The sequence below is a fragment of the Eucalyptus grandis genome, chromosome 2 (genome assembly GCF_016545825.1).
Source record: "Eucalyptus grandis isolate ANBG69807.140 chromosome 2, ASM1654582v1, whole genome shotgun sequence".
In the NCBI taxonomy this organism is placed as follows: Eukaryota; Viridiplantae; Streptophyta; class Magnoliopsida; order Myrtales; family Myrtaceae; genus Eucalyptus; species Eucalyptus grandis.
In genome coordinates this window covers 12,227,521-12,249,833 of record NC_052613.1, presented here as the reverse complement: position 1 = coordinate 12,249,833, position 22,313 = coordinate 12,227,521, and the positions used below count along the sequence as shown (strand labels likewise).

The following is a 22,313-nucleotide window of genomic DNA, read 5'->3' as shown; positions in this document are numbered from 1 at the left end:
ACCAAGACTTTCAAAGATGCTCATAGGAGGTTAGAGAAATTAATATAAAATATTTTTTGTCCACAAGTGCTTATTTGCAATATTTAGAGAATATCCCCATAGACTTTGCTGGATATCATGTGCCTTTTTGTCTGACAAGTGAAGCAAAAGTAGATAATTTCCACACATTGCATGTGAAGCAATAGTGAAGCACTTTAAGAAAAAACAATAATAGGAGCGAAGCTTTAATCAATTCTAGATAGACCAAGACTTTGCGAAAAAAAGTGATGATGGGAGAGAAACTTTAATCAATTCCACAAAGACCAAGACTTTGCTCATTCAGAATTTAGCTGTCACATTCGCTTACTCAAACCTCTGCTATTAGTTCCGTTTGTCCATCTGCACTGTAGCAATTGGGAGAAAGGAAGCTTCTCATTTTCAATGATGACCTGAACATGTTAAAAGGATATTATCTAACAAATCCAGGCATTTATATGGAATTTCATTAAAGTATTTTTTTGACTACGCAAGGCCTACATTATAATTAGCCAACGCAATTCTGTACTTAGAGTTGAATATAAAGTTTTGTTGACCGTGATAATATTTTCAAAATTAATTCTCTGAACAATGCAAAGAATGAAAAATAGAGAAAATATATTCATACAAAAATAGATTGTTTTACAAAATAATTTACTATGCTAAAAGATTCTTTTGCAAATGATTAAATCATTTTACCATGTATGGGAAAGCTGGCTTCCACAGCGATTGTATTAAACTGATTGGGGCACAACAAATGAACCTATTGCTAGACCAAAATGTGCAAGAAATAATAAATTATACCAGTAATACAATCCCAACTCAGTTCTTAAGCTATTGCAAATGATACTGCACACTCAATGTCAAAACTTTGATTCATCCTTCCACAAGTATGTATGACAAACGAGGGCAAGGGTACTAGTGATTTTATCCTGTACATCAGCAGCAATCCTCTCTTCATCTTTTTTGGCTTTCTCTATGTAGCTAAGCCTCATTTTCAGTTTTGTAAGGAAATGGGAACCCGGTGAACCACTCTCAGTTGATGCTAATAACTAGATTCACCCGATATAACAAAAACTGGAGTACCTTCCTATAGTCCTGAAAATTCCCTTGGATAGGCGCAACCTTCCTTGTGGAATCACGCAGACCTCATCTGAGCTTCCAGCTATTAGATGCTTATCATCACTAAGCTGCAAATCAAGGTGAAAAGAGGGCTATTAGCTGTGAAAATGATCAATGGTTGGTCAAATTGAAGTATTTTGACAACAAAATCAATCTCACCATCTCAATTGCTCCTCAGAACAAGACCAGGCCTTGAATGAGCACCTCAGCCACATCCAAATCCTCCAGTTGTGGATAGCCAAAACAGCAGAGTCGCACTCACTCATCCTTGGACAAGAAACTAACAATTTACAAAGATAATACTTCAATAGTAACTACTCATTAAAGCAAAGCTTAAAGACCAGAGCCAATACTACCTACAGGCACAGATTTCAGAACTCTTTGGTATTACAGATTACTCTAATATGAAAAAAAAAAGATCAGGCTAACTATTCTATTCCAAATATTTTCCAAGTTGAAATTGTTAGATTAGTTTCTGTTCCATTATAAGCTAGATATATGATGACAGAACAGAGGCTCTCTATAGCTATTATCACTGATTGATTCTCCTGTTATTTCAATGTAACATCAGATTCCGATTAGTTCAATTAGTGCAAGAACAACAACAGGCTAACTGAAAAGTATTTGAAGTCATAAGGTGTACAAAAAGAGCAGACTTACCAGATGATTAGATGGCTCATCAAGCAAAGCTATGTGAGGCTTTTTCAAAGTTATCTTGGCAAATGCAACTCTGCCTTTCTGAGCACCTATTTATATGGTCAAAGCACCATGTTACATGTGCAATAACATCCAAAAAGCCTCAGAATAGTACACAGTGAACTACACTTGAGATTGCAAATTGACTAACCTCTATCAGGGCTTCACAATGTCATACAACAATTGCTTCAAAAAATTTTCACATATGCAACGGTAGCGGAGAGGGAGGCAATGCATCATAAAAGGTATACGTTGGGTGAAGTGCAGGATTTCCAATTACACCAAAGGAACACAAGTGAGCTCGAAGCTTTTTGATCGAAAATCCCTGCAAGAAGAATGCCACATAAGAAGGTATTTGCAGATAAAACGACATCATGTATAACAAAATCATATTCCGTAGTGGAGTGAATGCAAACAACCAATACTTAAAAGACCTGAATTGATTTGCCCTAGAGGTCATTGCTGACAATGCAAACATAAAGGCGGGCAGCATATCATTACAACCTCAACCAAATAAGCATGAGTATATAGGCTAAAAATTTATAGCAAGCTGTAAACACAAACAGAATGGTGACTATGGAATATCAATGCTGTCATGATGGAGTTGCATTAAAAGCTTGGAGCAATGAGCTGCCCCAGAAATGTGTCCCAAATAGATTGCTTAATACTACAAAGGATCATCATCAATAAAAAATAAAATAAAAAATAAAAAATAAAAAAGGTTCTCGATTCTAAAGAAAACCATTAAAAATAAACAATGAATGAGCTAGGACACAAGAAAAACATGGTGGGAAGAGAACATACAAGAAACGCTGAAAATGCAAAGACATATGATTGTGGGACGCTATAATTCTTCGTGATAGTGCATCTTTATTCACAGTTTGTTTTAGCATCAACCAGAGTTGAAGATATGCCATTGATATAGCAAGAGGCAACACTGAGTGAATTTCGACCTACAGTTTATTGTCCAACGAAAGCCAGAGCCAATCCAACCCAACAAGAAATCCTGCTCAAATATCAGTCTTTGACTTTCGGTGGTAGAGCTCACCTACTTTTAAAGAATGGCTTTTGTTGACCATGATAATATTCTCATAATTAATTCTCCAAAATAGTGCCAAATAGTGAAAATGGGGAAAATATATATTTATATAGCTTTCTCACACAATAGATTGTCTTACAAAATTATTTATTGTGCTAAAATACTCTTTTGCAAATGATTAAATCATTTTAGTGTGCATGAGAAAACTGACTTTGGCGGCGATAGAGTATCAAACTTCCAGGGCACAACAAATGAACCTATTGCTGGAACAAAATGTGCAAAGAATCATAAACTATACCAAGACTGCAATCCCAACTCAGTTCTTAAGCTATTGCAAATGATACTGTATGCTCGATGTCAAAAACTTAGACTCATTGTTCCACGAGCCCTTACCAAGTATAAATGACAAATGAGGGCTAGTGTGCTGTGAGTCGTCTATATATCGCAGCAATCCTCTCTTCATCCTTTTTTGCTTTCTCTATGTAGCTAAGCCTCATTTTCTGTTTTGTGAGGTAATGTGAACCTAGTGAACTACTCTTAGTTGATGGCAAATAACTAGATTAACCTGATTCAATAAAAACAGGAGTACATTCCTATAGTCCTGAAATTCCCATGGAGAGGTGCCACCTTGCCTTGTGAAACCACCTAGACCTCATCCAAGCTTCTAGCTATTAGATGCTCATCGTGACCAACCTGCAAATCAAGGTGAAAAGAGGGCTATTGGCTGTGAAATGATCCATCATTGGTCAAATTGAAGTATTTTGACAAGAAAATCAATCTCACCATCAAAATTAATCCTTGGAACAAGACCAGACCTTGAATGAGCGCCTTAGCCACATCCAAATCCTACTGGTGTGTATAGGCAAAAAAAAAAAAAAAAAAAAAAACACTAATCATTAGACAAGAAGTTAACAATTTACAAAGATAATTCTTTAGTCATTAGTCATTAAAGCAAAACTTAAAGACCGGCTTTACAAACTGTGACATCCCAAATTTTCAACCTTGTCTTCTCTTGGATGTCGGGCATTTCATTGACGCGTCTATAGGGTTATTCTCGGGCCGATCACTCTCGAGATAACTAGACTAGCTGGGGAAATTATTAAGGAATTTTAAGGCAATAGACTTGAGAACTCGATCAGAGATAGGTCGGTTCGGCGAGATGTGTTGTCGTGGGTGACACCACTAAATTAGAAAATTCTCGTTGGCCAGTGCCTAGACCAGATTTCTTATTGTTTTGGTACCACATTTGTGTAAAGTAATTGAATCATCGAGATTTTCACGACAATCAAGAGTCGCCATTGAGTCGAGTGGGTTTATAGTGGCTCGAAGAAAATCGACCACGGGTCATTTGCCTTAAAAAGTTCTGAAAGCTACCCAATAGTCTAGGTCACGCTAAAAAGCACCGAATGAAAATTAACCGCCGGTCGAGTCCGATTTCAGAAATTGAAGTTTTGGCCATGTCTGATAAATTTTAGGAGTCGGCTCGGTCTCGGAAGATTTTCGACAACCGATACTTTTTGGGAAAAAGTCGTCAGGGTTGTTTAGTGCGAGAAAATAGAAGGTGGTTTTCGATTGTGAAATTGAGAAGCGTGAAGGATTGTTGGATGAGGAGAATTGTCGGTGAGGCATTGAAGTGCCGATTGATTTTTTGTAGAGGTCAAATGAATTTAAATCGGCGAGTTGATGTCCCGATTGAGGAGGGCTTGTGCCAAATTTCGTGTCTTGCATTAGCCTAGCGGCTTTGGGCCAGCAGTGGCTACAGAAGAGGGTGTTTTGATGGCTATTGAAGAGCGAAGTACTACGTGGCCAAGATTGATTTTGGAAGATATTTTGTGAAATATCCAACCCAAAGTGGGCCCAACTCTCACTCATCTCTATCCATCTCTTTACCCTCACCCCCTCAACCGATCGGGCTCTCCCTCCCCTTTTCATTTTCGTGCGACATTTCCAACAGCCGCTGAAGAAGACCGAGCAAACCCCCCTGCAGCTCATACAAGATTTTCCTCCATCCGTATCTTCTGTCCAGCCAGCTGAGTCAAAGACCCGAGCAGTCTTCTCCGCAAGCATCGACACCAGCTGCGTCTCCATTTGCCGCGCGTCCTTCACCCCTCAGCTCCACGATCGTCTGCTCCACTATCCATCTTCACGCTGCATCTCACGCCAGCTCACGGTCAACACCAGCAACAAGCGGAGACCGCGTGCAGCTTCCACCGAATGAGATCTCCCCGCCAGCAGCTGCTCGAAAATTCCCCAGCTCGTTCCAGCGAGATCCCCATGCCTGGTCAACGGGAGAGTCCAGCAAAATCGACTTGTTGACCGCTTGAAGACCACCTCCACGCGTCCAGTAGCTGCGGAAGTTCATTCCACCGAAGCCCTGTTGATTTAAACCACCTCACGTGCACACGATCCAGTCAAGGTGCCCTCTCCTCCACCGTTTGTTGACCGAAGTCTCCACGACCAGCAGTCCCACGAAGAATTCTCTACTTCGGCTTGTCTTCAACGGAGCAACTGAAGACCAAAGCCAGCAGACGCCGCGCAACCCCCTTGCTTCTCTCGGCCAGCACATCTCTCACGTCTGCTCAGTCTTCAGCCGTGCGGACTCCTTCAGCTTGCCCATCTCCACGAATCAGGACGCCGAAGCTGCTTCTTCTGCCTGTTCGTTGGCCCAGCGAAGCCTACGGAGTCTTGATTTGAAGCCACGAAGACCGAATATAGGCCCACGTCTTTCTCTCGCCAGGCCCAGCTCAGCAGCACATGTGATCTTCAGTCCAACAAACTAGCTGAAGACAAGCCCTGCAGCAAGCCCAGCCCGTGAGCTTCAGTCCTTTGGGCCACCGAATTCAGCACAAGACCAGCAAGCCCAGTTCAGCTAGCGCAGTTAGTTCAGTCCAGAAATTCAGCAGGTCCAGCCCATTCCAGTGCAAGAGCAAATCTCAATTTGGGCTGAGATTTGTTGGGCCTAAGCTTAAGGCCGGTCAGGTCCGCCGATATTGTCGAAAGTTGATTTCGGCCGCCGTCGCGTCCCGTCGTGGTGATTCGATTCCGCTTTTGATCAAGTGAGTTTTCTCACTAATGCTTTATTAGTTTGCTAATTATGCCTTAGGGTTGGTTAGATTTAATTACATGCACTTAGGTGGTTAGATTAGGTTAGAACGATTAAATTAGTGACTTAATGATGCATGTTAGATGGTTAGACCTAGCTATTAGCAAGTAGAAATGTTTGGTTATTTATTGAATGCATCTCGGGATTTTTTCCGACCCGTTTCGGGCTCCAATAAGGCAATATGGACCTAAATTGGATTTTCAATGTTTATTTATTTATTTTCGAAATTCATTTATTTAATTAATTATTTTCCGGAAATTCAACCGGGATGGCGGTGGCCAAGAATTTCGTGCTGATTGTCGTGGTGCGGCTCGTTTATTCATTTGAGTTCTACGTTGTGTGGAATTGAATTAATTGTGAAATTTGAGGATTTATCCTTAAATGTTTGTTATTGAGTATTTGATTGGTAATGGCCGAGGCATGAGTATATAGCGCCGATACGTTGATGGGCTATATAGTAGGGAGAATGGTGAGACCAATCGGTGCGATATTATTGGACATACGTGGTTCGGTGATTGGAAGTATCGGCTGGCGAAACAGCGCCTTAAGAACGCACGATGTTGTCTATAGCCGATGTCACCTTGGCGAAAACGGCGCCCTTGAAAGGACACGTGGTTCGGTGATCAAGGTTATCATCCTGGTGAAAACGGCGCCTTAAAGAACGCACGGTGTCGGTGATCGGTATGTCATTGGCGAAAACGACGCCCGAGAAACACATGTGATTTGGTAAATGAGTACACCACTGAGAAAGCGTGGTATGAGTGGGAATGACCTAGAAAGGGTCTGACTGACATGTAATCGACTAAGTCGATTGATCAATGCTTGATCGGATGTCGTGAATTGTTTGAATACTCGTGTTTAACCGTGAATTGCAGGTTGGAACTGAGGCTAAGGTAAGTCCTCGACTCGTGTTGTGCTTAGGCAACCGTATGGTGTATTAGTTTACTAATCGAGTCGTAGGGGTAGGACTCATTTGAGACGTGGTCTCATTGGTTATTGAATAACCATTTCAGGACCCTGAGGAGAAGCTAAGGAAGATGAACCTGAAGGGGAGAAAGACTTTTGAAGAAGAAGAAGATCTAGAGAGGAATCTTGAATATAATCCAGATGTGGATTGAGATCCCATCCCTTTTGTGCACCCTGTCTTAGTGTAGATAGGTGTGAGACTTTTATCTTGTAAATAGTATTGTAAATATTCTATGAGTGGTGCTGTTAATGAAAGTGTGGTTATGAATTTCAATATGAAAAATATGGCCTACTTTCCTATCCCATTGTTTTATTGTCTGGGGATTTATAACTACTTCCGCATGTGCTTAAATAAAAGAAAGGGTCGGCGATACATAGTCCTGGGATATCGCATTCTAAAATCGACCAAGTAGAAGGATGTGCGCGCGTCCGAGTATCGGGGCGTGACACAAACAAAAAGGGGTCCACATATTTGTATGTAAAGCCCAATACTGCCTATAGGCACAAAGATTAGTACCATTTGGTATTGTAGATTGCTCTATTCCAAATATTTTCCAATTGGAACAATTAGATTGGATTTTGTTCCATTATATGCTAGATGTATGATGACAAGGGCTACCAGCAGCTGTGACCACTAATTGGTTCTACTAAATTTTTAATGTAAAGACCAAATTTTGACAAGTTCAGTTAGTGCAAGAACCATAACAAGCTAACTGGAAAAGTAATCAAAGTCATAAAATGGAGAAATATGAGTAGAACTTACCAGATAATTGGATGGCTCATCAAGCAAAACCATGTGAGGTTACTTGAAAGTTATCTTGGCAAATGCAACTCTGCTTTTCTAATCACCTATTTATATGGTCAAAGCACCATGTTATATGTGCAATAACATCCAAAAAGCCTTGGAGAAAGTACACAGTGAACCACAATTCAGATTACAAATTATCTAACTTTTAACAGAGCTTCACAATGTCATAAGAACATTGCTTCAACAAAAAATTTATACATGCAACACTAGCACAGAGAGAGGAGATATACCAGGCAAGATACAAATTGGTTGAATCACAAGATTTCCAGTTACTCCAAAGGAACCCATGTCAGCTCGAACATTTTGTTCTGGAACTACTTTTGGGAAGAATGCCACATGGTCACCGCTGATGATGGAAACCCGAAGGTAGGCAGCCTATCATAACAATCTCAACCAAACAAGCATAAGTACATTTGCTAAAAATTTCTAGCAAGCTGTGAGCAACAGTTCCTAAACCACCAGAATTCGAGACCCAACCAGAAAGCGATTTATGGAATATCAATGATGTCACGTGAAAGCTTGGAGCCATGAGCTGCCTCGGAATTTTATCCCAGATTGACTGTTTAATACTACAAAGAATCATCATAAAAAGGAAGAAGAAGGTTCCTATTCTTAAGAAATCCATAAAATGAAAAAACCGCATCCATTTTCTTCATAATCACATCATAGCTTCCACAAAACTAATCATCCTTTTAGATTTTGTAAAATATTTGTTCTTATTTAGATCATATTCACCAGAAGGAAAATTCAGAACATAGCAGTGCAACAAATATATTTAATTGCTTCTTCCTTTATTGATAAATTGCAAAAGAAAAAAAAAATGAAGCAAGACAATGACACCAACAGCATTAGCCCTACCTTAGCATCGTTCGCACGTGATCCTTCCAAGAGATTCTGCCAATGCAAGATCACAATGGTATCTGCAAAACAACCAGAGTGAATGAGCTTAAGGGCCCAAGAAAAAATATGTTGGGAAGAGAACAGACAATAGACGCTGAAAATGTAGAGGACTATGATTGTGGAATGCTACGATTCTTCGTGATGGTGCGATTTCATTCACAAATGGTTTGGGCATCGAGCAGAAATGAGGATATGTCGTCAACATAGCAAGAGGCAGCCTTTGTGAGCGTTTCATCCTACAATTCATCGTCCAACGAAACAGAGCCAATCCAACCCAACGCAATCCCCCACCCAAACATCAATTCGTATTGAGCATCGAATTGAGAAAGTAGAATGGAAAAGGATGCCTTCGAAACCAAAAATAACTTACTCGAACCCTAAGAAAACTCACTGTAGTGTAGATGCACGAATCAATTCATAAGATCTGTTTGTAATCAACGATGATGGAAGGGATCTCTTCGATGAGGGGCCAATAGTCGCCAGTGAGCTTTGCGCATTGCTCTTTCAGAATCTCGCATCCAAATATCCACAATTGTTGGAGGGAGGGAGGGAAGCCATCCTCTGGCAAGTACCTCAACTTGGGGCAATCTCCAATCGATAACCACTGGAGAGAGGAGAGATGGTTGCGGAGACCGCTCGATAGTCTTTCCGTGTTTCTCAAATCATATATCGAAAGATAGGTTAGAGAGGAAGGAAAGAGACTCCAAGCATCCTTATCCTCCGAAGGAAACCGCTCCTTCTCTCCCTCCCCTCCCATGTAAAACGAAATGCCCAGAATCGAGAGAGATGTGAGCAAGTGTAGGCCCCACTCTCTCACTGGCTGCTTTAGATTCACAATCCCCGAATTCTAAGGACTCGCAATTTGGGAGGCAGACCTCCTTTGGGGAAGCATTTGATATTTTGGCAATAGGAAATTTTTAGCTCTTGGAGGGAGGTAAGATGATGCCACTTATTTGGCAGGGACTTTATCATCGGACAAGCCCAAAGTTCAAGACTCTGCAGGGTGATGGGAAGGGGTGGGAAGTCCTCTATCTCCAATACCGGACACTCCCATATTTCCAATTTAGTGAGATTGTTACAGTTGGCAATGTTACAGTTGGCAATAGACTTTATCTTAGAACAATGTCTAAGATCAAGACTCGAGAGGGTGACGGGAAGGGGAGGGAAGTCCTCTATCTCCGGTGCTGGACAATTAACAATATCCAATCGAGTGAGATGGGAGAGCGTGTGAAGGCATTGTGGTAAGCTTCCCAGATTTTGACAATTGTTAATTCTCATTGTTTCAAGTGATTCTACGGCAATCCCTTCCAACGACTCCACTCCCTCACAATTGTCTATATGAAGTGCCTTCAGAGGAGCAAGTCTACCCTTGGCAAATGAAAAGGATATCGGAGAATCATAGTGACGTATCTTAAGATATTCAAGTTGAGAAATCGAATTATTACTACTTGCGTCACCTTGAGGAATGTTTAGAGCCATGATTTTTTGACAATTCTCAATCACCAAATGTCTAAGTGCGTCCATCTTGCTTGGAAGTTTTTCTAAACTTGTGTAATCCACCAATTCCATCCTTTCAAGATTACAGGGTAGCTCTATCTCTCTGTCTTCTGCAACAAAAGATGTGAATCGAGCACAACTTTTAATGGTTAATTCCTGGAGGCAAGTGAGATTTTGTGTTTCATTTCCATCTTGCCACAAGCATGTTAGCTTGTCACACACTCCTATGTGAAGCTTCTTTAGCTTGCCCAAGCAACGCAAAAACCGATGATCAAGGAAACAAGCTCTACGAGTTTGTTAATTTTGAGAACCGTCAAAGAAGTTAGCTTGAACAAACTCTTCAAGATCTCCTTACTACAATCCTCAAGGTATAACTCATCGAGAGATGGAAGACATAACTCACTGGTTGAGTTATTCAATTGTTGGCATGAATGAATTTCAAGCTTTATAAGACGATCAAGTTGACAAGGCAATGTCCCGACCAACGAAGGACAGTTTCGGACAACAAGATGCTGAAGACAGCATAATGGGACTTCTTCTTTTGGGGCCCTGGCATAAGGAGACCAATCCTTCCATGTCAACATCTCTTTAAACTTCAAAGTGATTAAGGACGAAAAAGGCTTTTTACCTCCATAAAATTCAGAACCTATTATTGTTACTGCATCGAGACCTTCAAAAGATAATTCTCTCAGTGAAGGTAGCTATCCAAGTGAGGGCAACGATATGACATTAGGACAGCTCAGGAAGCACAAAGACACTATCTTTGAATAGGAGGGACAATTTAACCATGGCGGGAATTCTGCACCACCATAGTAAGAGATAGTGAGATTTTCAAGATTTGAGTGAGGTTGCAAATAATCAAGCACTGGAAATAGTGCTTATCATTCCGAGAGATTTCTAAAATCTTTATCCCATTGCAAGAATAAGTTGCTTAGGGCTTCCTTTCTTGACAACTTAGCATCAACACAATCTTTGACGTCTTTCACATTTTGCAATTCGATATGAATAATTCTCCTTGAAGATCGACAAGTTCTCTAACTCCTTTAACTGTAGCCCTTTCTGTTCCTACCACAAACTTGGACAAGATAGTAAGATTCTTCAAATTACTAATTCCCAATGGCATCTCTTTTAGATTTTTTGTATCTCTAATATCAAGAAATTGTAAGCTGACCAACTTTATGATACCTTGAGGCAGCATTGAAAGTTCATGACAACCTCTTAAGATCAAAGCTTGTAATTTGCACAAGCCCACAACTGACTCAGGTAGCCTCTTGATCTTAGTGTACGAGAAATTGAGATATCGAAGATGTTTTAATTCACCAACACAATTCGGTACCTCTACGATGTGACAATGACATAATGAGAGCACCCTCAAGTACTTCAAGTTTGATAGCAAGTCGTGCAACACCTTGTTGGAAATAGAGAATTTATTTGGGCTCCGACTAGATCCAACATGCACTAGAATTAAACTTCTTAATACCTTCAGTCCATGATATGCTCTTAAGCATTTTGATGTAACAAACCATGATGAGACGAATGATGCATAACGAGCTCTCCCAAGAGATGCGTCATCTTCATTAACTACCACCTGAGACTCCCCACAGCTAAAGCATATTGCACCCTCAATCGACTTTGCTAGATCATTCAAAAGGTCATGCATTGAAAACTTAGATGTGTCAACACTTGATTGTTAAAGAAATGATCTAGATACTAACTCATTGAAGTAACTCCGTCCTAATTTCAACTTATTTTTATTTTTCTTTTGTCCATCTAAAAATCCCTCTGCTGTCCATAAGAGTACGAGCTCATCCCTCTCAATTTCATAATCCTTAGGAAATATTGCACAATAAGAAAAACACCTCTTCAAATAGGAAGGAAGATGGACATAACTTAATGTCAAAATAGGGAGAACCTCATCATTCTCTACCATTGCAAGATCCCTTATTATGTTGTTTAAGGTATCTTCCCATTCATCGGGATTCGTTATGCTATGTAGGGCACCGCCCAACATCTTCGCTGCCAAAGGTAAACCTTTACATCTTTTAGCTATTTTCTTGCATATTTTTTCAAATTCCGGGTGGCTCTCAAAGTTTATTTCTCCAAGGGCATGAAAGGCTAATAAGTTTGTGCAATTTTCAAGGGACAATCCCGGCAAACAATACGGCAACGTTTTTGTTATGGAAGCAACAGCACGGTTGCGAGTCGTGATAATGATCTTGCTTCCCCTAGCCCCGCTTCAAATGGCTTCAAGATGGCAGTCCACCTTTCGTACTTGTCATTCCAGATATCGTCTAAAACCACAAGAAACTTCTTCCCAGATAGATTGTCCCTCAACTTAACTTGAAGCCCATTAAGATCTTTGTCCTTCCATGACAACCCGGTGATTGAGTGGAAAATATTCTTGGTTATGTCAAAAACATCAAAAACGTCCGAAACACAAACCCATGCTTTCCTATCGAAACATCTATTCACTCCGGCATCATTATATAGCCGTTGAGCCAAGGCCGTCTTTCCAATACCGCCCATCCCAACTATGGGGATTATTCTCAGCATGGCATCAGAATTTTGCACATCATTTATCAATAGTTCAAGTATATGTGCTTCTTCCTCCTCCCTACCAAAAAGCGTGACTCGGGTAGAGAAGTGGTTGGATCCCTTTTACTGGTGAAGTTGGATATGTCCATAACATTCTCTCTCAAGCTTAGATTAGCCTTTCCAATGACAATCGTTACCAACCTGCAATTGATCTCTTGTATCTTGGTTTTAGACACGAGCGAGTGTGGTTGGCCTAAGAAAAGGGACTTCAATTTTTGCAAACTTCTACTTGTGCTAGATTCTACCTGTAACTCAATATGAGCAGCTTTTATCGCAAACTCATCGAGCAAGTCTTCCATGTCATAGGCCAAGTCCTTTACCCTATCTAGCCATAGCTTCACTTGATGGTTACCACTAAGTTCCTTGTTCTCTGCATCAGCCAACACTGCATTGATTGTTACCAGCATATCCTTCCACTCCTCAAGTGAGACGGTGTTGATTCCATCTCATTGTGCACAACTTAATGCGGATGAAGTCAACTTGTCGAATAGGACCTGAAAGAACGAAGCCAAAAAAGGAACCCAAAACGATCTCTCCAATGGCCATAGGCGAATCGATTCTTGTAAAGAACAATAAAGGTGTTATGGTGAAACAAAGTGAAAATGAGCTAATGGAGAGAAAAAAAACTATGAAGTCTAGGAAGACCAAGACGATGACCTAGGAAAAATATTTTAAAAAAAGACCCAGACTTTAAAGGGATGCACATCAAAGGTTACACAAATAAAAATAAATTAAAATACTATTTGTCCACAAGTGTTTGTTACGTCAATTGCTCTCCCTATTCTTCAGATCAAGACTTTTTTACTGTCGGACCTTTACTTTTGGCCATCCAAAACAGAGTCTTAATATGACCAACTTAGAGTGTTTGCATATTTTCATTATAAGTGTTATCCCTCACAAGTGTTTTGTTGGCTTTTTTAGCATCTGCATATTCTTAGTAACCTTATGATTTCAATGTCTTTGTTTGCTTTATTGGAGAATGTGAGATTGATGAATTCTTTTACATGGCGGTTACTATGCTAAAGATTCACATCAAGATGCGCGACAATGATTTGTTGAAGGGTGCTAAGGTAGTGGTCGATAATCGAGAATCACCTTGATAGGAACACAATTATCAAGTTCGTAGAGTGTGACATCTAGTAGATTATATATTGTTAATATTGGACTCATTTACCATTTCCAGAGTGAGAGAAAGCAACTTGCTTGATGGATTAATCGGTGTGCTTATCCCTTTTTTCTTGTTTAGCGACGAATGAAGTTGACCAAATTAATATGATTGGCAAATAAACATGTTTGTGCAACTTAGTAAAATAAATGCTTTTGAAACATAACATTGCGTCATATTTTCTGTTATACATATACATGTCATCAAAGACAATTAACTTTGTTTGTCCATTAAGAAGAATGGAAACACGTGCTTTGGGCTTAATAAGAAAAAGGGTCAAGCACACCTACTAATTCATTAAGCAACTTGCTTTATTTTACTATGCAAATAGTGAACAAGTCACAAATCACCAAATGACAATGTATAATCTACTAAAAAATTATACTTTATTCATCACACCAATGAACAGGAAAATCGAGTTCAAAGGACCGTGATTCTCTTTCTAGGCGATTCCCCATCATCGGTTGCTAACTCATCACCTTTCAGCAGATATTTTTCGCCCATCTTGCAGCAACTTTTTCTTTCACAAGTGGTTGTTCTGTAATATTTAGAGATTATCCCCGCACATTTGTAGTTTCCATGATCATATATTCGTTCGTGTAAATAAATCATAAACTCGAGAAGAACAGAACTTCAGTAGGTATCATGAACTTTTTTGTCGTGAAAGTGAAGCAAAATTGGTAAAGAGCTGATTGGAAAGAAAATTTAATAAAATCCAGAAAGACCAAGACTTACGGAGATGCAAATTGGATTTTATCGCTTCACTTTTCAAATCTCTCCTCTTCCGTTCCCATGCGAATGTCTCTTTTTACATTTCTAGTAGATTTTCCACGCATTACGTGGGTGCCGATTTTTCTTTTTTTGTGTGATTGACAATTGGCACTGATTATTGTTTCTCTTGCTCAAATTAACAAAACTATAATTTTAGTCCAACTTTTGTCATTTTTAATCACATTGTGATTAGTCATTCATTAATCTCTATTGTACTTGTCTATTGGAATTGTGTCTAGATTTTCATTTATCTTTTAGAATATAAGTTTAATAAATGGAAAAAGAGCAAAAAAAAAAACTAAATACGAAAAACAGCAAAAAGCTGATAAAGAAAAAAAATGCAGGAATGGGGCGATAATACTCTTCATGACTCGCGGGGAGTTCCACTTCACATTTTTATGATGATGCAATCTAAATTTATTAATAAGAAAGATATGATTTTCCTATATTTCCCAAATTATAGCATGTAATTTATGAAAGGAAACGTGCAAAAAAGAGAATTAATAATAATGCACTCCAAAAAGCCTGGATGTGCATGATAATGCTTGTCCATGAAAATTCTAAGTTTTCTAATATAATTGTCCCGATACAGATATAATGAATTCTATCCTAATATGTAATGAAAAATCATAAAATAGAGGTCCAAATTTTGGCTTAAACAGTTATGCGTGCAGATGTATCACCTCATTAAAACAACTAAGCCACATTAAGATCAACAAATCACCAAGAATTATGCAGTCAAGCTGCAACTTTAATCTGGCCAGCAAGTATATGACATCAACTTTCCCCAATTTTGTTATTAAACTTGCTGCATCAGTTCAAGGAAAAAGAGAGCAAGTAGAAAGATGTCTTTTACCTATTCCAAGTAGACTTCCTGGAGCTGACCAGGCGAACGGGATAAGATCCACAACAGCAATCCAGCAAGCACGAGCGCTAGGTTTGGCAGTTCACTGTGTACGCGTGCGTATTCAGCTACGGCAATGCGTGGTCGCTGCTTGCAACGACGAACGATGGTATTGATTGAGCGACGACTAGAGATGGTGGTGATTGGCGACAATCGATGTGCATGCAAGAAATGAATTGAACGAGAGTGGAGTCTGTGGGCGTGAGTTTGATGATGATGATGGTGGTGGTGGTGGATGAAGAAAAAGTGAGGCGGTGTGGTTTCAAAGAAAGGAGCAGGAGAACCAAGATGAATTCTGCCGTGTGTGTTTTTCTCTCGGAGGTTCCCATTTTATCGTTGCTCTTCGTTTCTTTTTTTTTTTTCTTTTTATTTGGGGAATAAATTCGAAAGAACCTAATCCTATTTGTCGAAATTCTGGTAAATGCTTATAAAATGCTTTAATTCCTATAAACTTCTTCTGTGAGAGGAAAATCTGTTCCAGTTTTCCAAAAGTTTATGAAAACCACTTTTGGACAGAAGTTAGGTATCGACAAGTTTTAACAATTAAATGATTATTTTTGAGCTATTTATACTTATTTTTGGTAACTCGAGATTTCTTAATTTTTGGATGTGTGGAGCTGTCAGATGATCCTTTCCAGGTGTGTCTGTAACCGCCTGCTTATTGCTCATGTTTCGCCTCTTTGTAGAGGAATGGTTTTGGAGGTTTTTTTTTTTTTTTTTTTTGGTCTGAGAATGGTTTTGGAGGTTCAAACACTAGGATTTGTACCTGACTTCTGCTCCTTTTCAGATTTTCCATTATGTTCCTCTTTTGGATCGAACCGAGTCAATTCCTCTTATTTTGCTCCATGAAAGTAATTCAAGGGTGTGTTTGTTTTGAAAAAACTTAAGATTTGAATAACATTTTCCGAAAAATAACTAGTTATGTCATTCAAAAAAATTGACCAACACAGAGTATTTTTCATTGCCAACATCAATTTATACCTGCATATTTCGGTAAATGATGAAAATTTTTTATTTGTTCATTTTTGTGAGCAATAAATCAATCAGTTTTTTGAAAATATTTTCTAAATCTTGAGTTTTCAATTAAACAAATGTATTTTAATTATTTGAAGTTTTTATGTTCCTGCATTATACAAGGTAAAGTAGAAATCAAATCAGTTCAACTTAAAGAGTCATGGAGAGATTTTATAAGAGTCCAAACAAATTTCATGATTCAATAGATTCGATGGTTTTTGTTATTCATGCTTGCCATGACTTCAGTTTACCCAAGGATGAGAGTAATCATGGAGGCTATGCATATGCTAAAACAATTATTAGATCATGTTCACCAATAGTGACCAAAGATGGGTCCCATACATGCTAAAACAAAATGATGGAACTGGGAGGGCCCTGCATTATTAGCCTTTTTTGTCACCATGTCCAATCAAGCATAGCATTAAGGACTTGACCCTCCGAGGATCCCCCCGCCCCGGGAAAAAAAAAATCTCTAAGGCACTCATTTGTATTTCGTCCGCCAATTATTAAAGGCTGAAATGAAAATGTTCACCATTTTTCATTTGAAAAAGAAGAGCATTTAAGACTCATATGGTATAACTGATTGTTATCATAAAATTAGTCCATCGTATTTTAAATACTTTTATTAATCATGTTTTAGATACTATAGGTTCTAAGAATTAACAAAAGTCGAGAATCTAAATATGCATGAGCGGAACATGTAATGTGTGTGGACATGGAATGACTCGAGGGGTTTAACCAACTAGAGAGAGAGAGAGAGCCATTATATTACGCTAAATTGAAGTCTAGCATGTATGGAATACTTTCTAAACAATGGATCTAGATTGTCTATAATTTTAGAATTTTGAGGACAATTCAACCTACTTATTATGAGTGAGCTCCAAATTAGTATTATGCCTTTCCTCCAATATTACTTGAAGCGAATTAGTATCATTCGTCGGTGTATATACTAATTATAATGATTCCAGAGAATTCACAATTGTGCACCATCAGAAGCCCGTACACAAACTATTTGAAATTTGAACTTAGACCGTGTAATGAATTTGAAGCTGTACATCTATTGTCGCAAGAATTCTGTAGCTAGCCATCTCGTGGCAACATATGTCTCCCCGGCAGCTCCTCGTGCATCCTGGGGCCAAAATCGCATCAAAGGATCGTTGCTTTGTCAAAGTTATTGAAACCTAAATTATTGAGGATATAACCAACAATAGCATCTTATTGTATGTTATGTATCCACAAGTCATCAAAGAAAGTTAGGTTTGTCTATTTGGTAAGGAAAACAAAATAACATGCTCTGGGTCAAAAGAAATGGTCCCCTATTTTAATCAACATCCAAAAGTCTTGATTTGAAGAAAAAGGAGAAGAATATAACTCGATGACATAATGTGAGTCGAAACATATGCTCTCCAGTCTAACTCAAACTTCTTGGCGTATTAGAAAGACCAAGTCTTTGTTGGGACTCATCAACCTTTTTGTGTGAAAAAATAAGCAAAAGGGAAAAAGTGAGAGTGGGAAAGAAACTTTAATCAATTCCAGGAAGATCAAGACTTTGCAAGACGCAAATTGGCTTTATTGCTTCACTTTTCACATCCCTCTTCTTCCATTCTTATGTGAATGTCTCTTTTTACATTACTAGTAAAAGTCCACACGTTACATGTCTTGCTTAAGATTAACAATATTAGAAATAAGTATAAGAAGGAAGCCAAGAAGGGACTCGAAAAGATCTCTCCAATGATCATGGATTTACCAATCATTGAGAGAACAACAAGGGTTCTAGGTTCCAAGTTCCAGAACATATAGGGTAAGTTCCAGGTCCTAAAAAATGAGAAACCTACTATAACAAAAACCATTGAGTCCTAAAACTTTAGACAAAGACAAGGACCAAGGCTTTTTTTAAAAAAATAATAATAATAATAATAAGTGCACAGGGAAGTTCGGAAACTTATCATGAAAGTATAATTGAATTATAAAATTTTCAAAAGATACAATTGAGTCCTAAAACTTGTCACAAAAGTATAATCCAGTCCTAAAACTTTCAAAAGTGCAATTAATTCCTAAAATATGTCTTGAAAGTGCAATTAAATCTTAAAACTTTCGAAAATTGCAGTCAACGAAGAACTTAATTGGACTAATTTGACATGTTTTAAGACTTAATTGTACTTCATAACAAGCTTTAAGACTTAATTGTGCTTTTTGAAAGTTTTAAAACTTAATTACATTTTCATGATAAGTTTTAGAATTTATAATGCACTTATCCCTTTTTTTGCATCCGTACATTCTTAGTAACCTTATAATTTCAATGTCTTTATTTAATGTGTTATTGGCGAATATGCAATCAATGGAGGCTTTTATGAGGTAGTTAGAGTGCTAAAGATTCGCAACCAAACAAGCAACAATGATCTACTGAAGGGTGTTGTGTTAGTGGTTAATGATCGAGAACCGTTTGATAGGAGAATTGTGGTCCTTTGCACGATTTTCCTATTCATAAGTGTGATGCCTAGAGTATATCTAGTACTTTCTTTGTCGGTGATGCCTGACCCTTTTTCTTGTCTAGCGATGAATGAAGCTGACCGCAATTAATAGGACTGACAAATAAGCACCTTTGTACAACTTGCACCGACTAAAATAAATGTTGACAATCCACCTAACAATGGCATTTTACTTTCTATTATAGATCCGCAAGTCATCAAAGACAACTAACTTTGACTGTTTGATAAGAAGAACAGAAACACGTGCTTTGGGCCAAACAAGAAAAAGAGTCAGGTACACCAATGAATCCATGAATCAACTTGCTTAATTTTTACTTTGGAAATAGTACATGATTCACAAATCATCAACTAATCCATCAAGCAAGTTGCTTTGGGCTAGCTTTTTTTGTTCAAAGGACCATGATTTTCCCATCAAGTGATTCACTATCATCAACAACTACTTCAGCACCCTTCAACAGATAATTGCCGCCCACTTTGCTACAAATTTCTAGCACTATAGCTGCCATGTAAAAGCCTATACTCAAAAAAAAAAAAAAAGCAACAACAACAACAACAACAACAACAAAACATTGTAAGTTATAAATTTTTTATGAAGACGTGCATGCCCTCTAAGTTGGTCATGTGAAGAAAGGGCAAAGTACCAAAAAAGTCCTAAACCTATGACATTTGTAACAATTTAATCCTAAACATTTCAGTTAGGCCAATTTAGTATTAGATCTTTTTATATTGGTACTAATTCAATCCTTCTGGCCAATTTTGGTTGGCTGGCTAGCTATGACATGAACATTTGCGGGCTAGCGAATGCTCATGTGACAATTTTTTAAAATATTTTTTTGATTTATTTATTATTTTTCCTTTTTTTTTTTTTCCTTTTTCTTTTCTTTTTCCTCTTCTTCCTCTTAGCCTTCTTCTCCCGCAATGCCTAGCAAGCCTTTGATAGCTCACCAGTGGTGTGGTGAGGGCTTCATGGCCCTCGCCTAGTGGCTCTCAAGCCACCAGTGGCTCGTTGGCCACTACAGGAGAAGAAGGCCGAGAGGAATAAGAGGAAAAGGAAAAGGAAAAGGAAAAAAATAATTAAAATTCGAAATAATTTATTTAAAAATTGCCATATTAGCGTTTGCCAACCGGCAAACATTTATATTAGCGTTGGTCGGCCAAAATTGGCTGAAAGAATTGAATTAGTACCAATATAAAAAGGTTTATGACTAAATTGGTTCAATTAAAAGGTTTAGAACTGAATTGGTATAAGTGTCATAGGTTTATGACTTTTTTGGTATTTTTTCCTGTGAAGAAATATCACCTATTATCCTATATTTTGGATGGCCACAAGAAAAGGTCCTCTCTTTCAAACGATAGCCAAAAGTCTTGATTTGAAGAAAAATGAGAACAATTGATTTATCTAACTCAAGGACACTGTGCATCAAAACATGGTCTCTTTGGTCTAAATTCAAATTGCTTGGCGTGATAGTATACTCATAAAGTACTTTTCATCAAGAAGACCAAAACTTTACTAGAAGGACGCAAATTGTCTTTGTTGCTTCACTTTCTACACCCCTCCTCTTCCATCACTATGTGAATGGGTCTTTTTCCATTATTAGTAGAATTTCCATGTCTTGCTTAAAATTAACAATTCTAGAAATTAGTATGAGAAGAAAGCCAAGAAGGAACCCAAAAAGATCTCTCCAATGATCATGGGACAATCAGTCAAGAGAAAAACAAGGGTTGTGGTGAAGCTAAGTGATAACATGCTAATGGATAGAGAAAACTATATAGTTCAGAAAGACCAAGACTTTCACCTACCAAAAAGATTAAACAAAGTCCAAGACTTTTATGCACATCAGAGGTTAGAGAAATCAATATAAATACTTTTTGTCCACAAGTGCTTGTTTCACAATATCTAAAGAATATTCCCATAGACTTTACTAGATATCATGTGCTTTTTTGTCCGGAAAGTGAAGCAAAAGTAGATAATTTTCACCCATTACATGTGAATCAAAAGTGAAGCACTTTAAGAAAAAGTGAAAATAAACTTTAAAGGAAAAAAAAACCTTTAGATAGACCAAGACTTTGCACAAAAAAGTGATGATTGGAGAGAAACTTCAATCAATTCCATGAAGACCAACACCTTGCAAAAAAAAAAAAAAAGTGATGATGGGAGAAAAACTTGAATCATTGCAAGGAAGACCAAGACTTTGTAGGATGCGAATTGGCTCTGTTCCTTCAGTTTTCACATTTCTCATTCATTGCTATGTGATTGTCTCTTTTTCTGTTACTAGTAAAATTTTCACGTGTTATGTGTAAAATTAACAATACTATAATTTCGGTTAACTATGATCATGTTTAATCATATTGGGCTTTTCATTGATTAATATCTATTATACTTGTCTATTAGAATTATCTCTGGGTTTTCATTCATGTTTATGAGTTTAAGCTTGATAAAAGAAAAAAGGCAAGAAGAAAAGCGAGCAAGAAAAAAAAAACAGCAAAAGCTTAATAGGAGACAAAAAAAAAATCAGGAATAGGGCGACATAGAGAGGGCCACCCATCCAATGGCCGTCGGCATGCTGCTGGAGTAGCACCTCCGTAGGATGGCTCATTCCAACCCTATCGCCACTTTCGCAGTTGGCACTACTATTTGGACTAACCATCACAACCAATTATCCTAAATTACCTATGACTAAACTAACTTAATCTATAGATATATTCACAATGAAAGAATGAATTCTAGAATTTACAATTTCTCGTGTGCAACGTGAAAGGTTGGGTTCAACATGGAGTCACATCATTCAATAGTGGATGTGAGCTGGGCTCACATGCTTTGGGTTCATTGAAAAATTTTCTGCCATCCCGTGTCTAAGACTTTAACAAGAGTTGCTACCATAACAAAGGAGTCTTTCTTTTTTTTTTTTTTTTTAAGTAAAAAAAAAAAAAAAAAGGACTTAAGCTCAAGAGACCCAATTCAAATTTATTACGCCCATGAAGCTGCATCTTGGAATCCCGACAGACTAACTTCCTTCAGCTTAGTTATAATCGTTGTAGTTGGCTTATCAGAGAAAATAGGAATAATTAAGAGGGAGAAAGAAGAATCAAGAAAGCTGGAAAAGGGAAGTGAACCGCGCTCTAGATAGAGAAAGGACTCGGTTCAAGTTCGCAGGGGACATCTTAACACGTTGAATTATGTCGTACAAGAAGTGCTCGATAAGAATTCAAAGACCAAAATTTTCTAGAT

At 38.2% G+C, this 22,313-nt stretch overlaps 1 protein-coding gene across 3 annotated transcripts in view; it reads right to left on the bottom strand.

The window, feature by feature from the left end:
- Window positions 1-311: 311 nt before the first annotated feature.
- Window positions 312-22,313, bottom strand: part of LOC104424441 (disease resistance protein RPV1-like) — a 50,721-nt gene continuing 28,719 nt past the window's right edge. Inside the window, exons 2-11 of one of the 3 annotated variants that reach the window (XM_039306124.1) lie at window positions 8,608-8,669; window positions 7,980-8,124; window positions 7,705-7,842; window positions 3,656-3,718; window positions 3,438-3,565; window positions 1,985-2,158; window positions 1,798-1,883; window positions 1,297-1,417; window positions 1,102-1,205; window positions 312-428 (exon numbers count right to left, since the gene is read on the bottom strand). The gene's annotated coding sequence lies outside the window, so the exon portion shown is untranslated. Of the gene's footprint in view, window positions 429-1,101; window positions 1,206-1,296; window positions 1,418-1,797; window positions 1,884-1,984; window positions 2,159-3,437; window positions 3,566-3,655; window positions 3,719-7,704; window positions 7,843-7,979; window positions 8,125-8,607; window positions 8,670-22,313 lie in introns of those variants that run through there. The other 2 variants (XM_039306125.1, XM_039306128.1) reach the window with 2 other exon arrangements.